Source organism: Apteryx mantelli, unplaced genomic scaffold (assembly GCF_036417845.1).
Source record: "Apteryx mantelli isolate bAptMan1 unplaced genomic scaffold, bAptMan1.hap1 HAP1_SCAFFOLD_124, whole genome shotgun sequence".
In the NCBI taxonomy this organism is placed as follows: Eukaryota; Metazoa; Chordata; class Aves; order Apterygiformes; family Apterygidae; genus Apteryx; species Apteryx mantelli.
In genome coordinates, this window is record NW_027118480.1 from 127,501 (window position 1) to 130,000 (window position 2,500).

General features: G+C 79.8%; 1 non-coding gene across 1 annotated transcript; it reads right to left on the minus strand.

Annotated features, from left to right (window-relative positions):
* Positions 1 to 350: 350 nt before the first annotated feature.
* LOC136995551 (5.8S ribosomal RNA) lies at positions 351 to 503 on the minus strand. Its single transcript, XR_010887096.1, has one exon. It is a non-coding gene; the product is annotated as a 5.8S ribosomal RNA (ribosomal RNA).
* Between the last annotated feature and the right edge of the window lie 1,997 nt (positions 504 to 2,500).

The window sequence follows — 2,500 nt, forward strand, 5'->3', positions numbered from 1 at the left end:
CCCCGGGGCACGGGCCTGCGAGGCGCCCCAGCCGCGCCACCCCGCACGGCGCGCGCCGCGCAGCGGTGGCCACCGCGCTCGGAGGGCGAGGAGGGCGGGCACAGGCGCGGCAAGGCACGCCGGCCGCGGCCGCTGCGGGCGGCCCGGCGCCGGAGCCCGGCGGGCAGGAAGACCGGGGCCGCCGGTGCACGCACCGGGGTCCCGGCTCCGCCGCCGACTCTCCGCCGCCGAGGCCGCCGCGCACCGCCGCCGCCGGCGCCGCCGCGCCTCCCCCGCCCCCCCACGCGCCCCCCCCGAGGGGCGGCACCGCTGCGCCAACGCGACAGCGGGGGTGACGATTGACCGCCAAGCGACGCTCAGACAGGCGTAGCCCCGGGAGGAACCCGGGGCCGCAAGTGCGTTCGAAGTGTCGATGATCAATGTGTCCTGCAATTCACATTAATTCTCGCAGCTAGCTGCGTTCTTCATCGACGCACGAGCCGAGTGATCCACCGCTAAGAGTTGTCTCGGTTTCGGTCCCCGCCGCGCGCGCGGGGGGACCGGGCAGCCTTCGGCAGCCCCTGAGGGCCCCCCCTCCGCTCCGCCTCCCTCCTCACGCCGACGCCGGCTGCTGAGCGAGGGACGGCCGAGAGCCAGAGAGAGGGGCTCGCCCCGCTGACCGTACGAGCACAGAGTGGGGGGGGAAAAAGGGAAAAGGAAAACCCGAACGAGAAGGGCGGGGAGCCCTCGCTCCCGACCTGGGACAACCCTTTGCTCGCTTCGAGTCCGGCCCAGGCGCCCAGGCTCGGCCCGGCCCGGCGGGGAGCAGCGCGCCGGCCGCGCCGCCTGCCTCGGGGACGCTGGGGGAGGGGGCGGCTCCCCGCGGACCCCCAGCGTCGGAGCCCGGCCGCCACCGGCAGCGGCACCGGCCGCTGCCCGCGCGCCCGCGGCCCACCGGCCCCGCGCTCCCCAGCTCCTCGCTCGCCTCGCCGGCCTCCGGCTCCGCCGTGGCCCCGAGGCGGCGCCCACGCCCGCGCGCGCGCACACACAGCCTCCCGGACGACACCACGCGCTCTCCCGTCCCTTCCGCGGACAGACGCCCGGCGGCGGGCGGGCGGGCAAGGCGGGACGGACGGGGACGGCGCCCGCTCTCCCCGTCTCCACGCGGAGAACGGGGGGGGCCGCCCCCGCCGCCCGCCTGCCGCCCGCCCGCCGCCCGGCGAAGCCGGGTTGGGCAGAGCGAGGCAGGCGCGCCGGATGGCGGAGTGCCGGCGGGTAGGGCGCCGCCGCCAGCGGCCACGGCGGCAGACCGAGAGCCCCGGCCAGGGAGGAGAGCGGATCGCGCCGAGGCGCGGCGTCCGCACCACCCGCGGTGGGTGGGGGCTCACCGTCCCGGCGAGAGCACGCGCTCGCGCCGGGGTCACGCGTTCGAGGCAGGCCGGCGCCAGCCGACCGCGCGGCGTCCCTCCGCCGAGACCAGACCGCGGAGAGAGGGGGCAGGGTACCCCTCTCCGTCCCGGCTGCCCGCAGGGCGAGCGCGGGGCGCGCCGGCTGGCATGGGGGGGCACGGCGCCCGCGCGCGCCGGCCCCCCGGCCCTCCGGCAGCACACCCGGCTGCCCCCCGGGTCGCATCGGGCCGCCCGAGTCTTTAAACCCCCGCCCGGCTCTCCCGCCGAGAACCCTCGGGCCCGGAGCCCGGGGCCCATGGCCATCCCTACCCGGGGCGGCTACCGGCGGCCGCGGTGGCCGGAGGCCCTCCGCTCCTCCCGCCACCCCGCCCCCCCCCCCCGCCCGGCCCGCTCGCAGCACGGTCCCCGCGGCACGGCGCGGGGCGGCTGGAGCGGTGGGGGGGGGGGAGAGAAAGGGAAAGCGGAAAGGGCGGGAGGGCACGGCCGGTGCGGCGCTCACGGCGCGGCGCCCGGGAGGAGCGAGCTGGCACACGGGACCACACGGGTGGGTCACCGAGGGGGGGCAGGAGGAGCGCGGACGCTAGGTACCTGGCCCTGGGGTGAGGGAAACGACCTGAAATCCCCGCGGGGGTGCCTCCCCCGCCGCCGCCCGCCGCCGGGCCGCCGCCGCCTCGCGGCGACGGCGGCAGCCTCGGCGGCAGCAGCGAGACGGGACGCGGAGGGGAAACCCGGCACCCGCCAGCCGGCTCCGGCGCCCCTCGGCGGAGCGTCCGCCCGCGGGGTGCGCCCGACACCCGCCGCCACGACCTCGTCCTCCTCCCGGGGCCCGGGGTTTCCCTCAGTAACCCGGCGCCCGGCGGCAGCTGCGCCCGGGAGGAGAGCCGTGGTTTGGGCCGCCCGCTCGGGCACGACCCGTCGCCTCGCGTGGCCTGGCGCGACGGCCCCCGCTCGGGGTCCGCCGCCGCCCGGCGCCCGCCCCGCGCGCCATCCCGGAACGCCTGTCCTCGCCGTCTCTGCAAGACGGGCTGCTCCGCCGCAGCCCGCCGCGGGTCCGCCCCCCACCGCTTAGGGGTGGCGACCCGTCGGCACCCGTCCCGACCCGGGGTGCCATC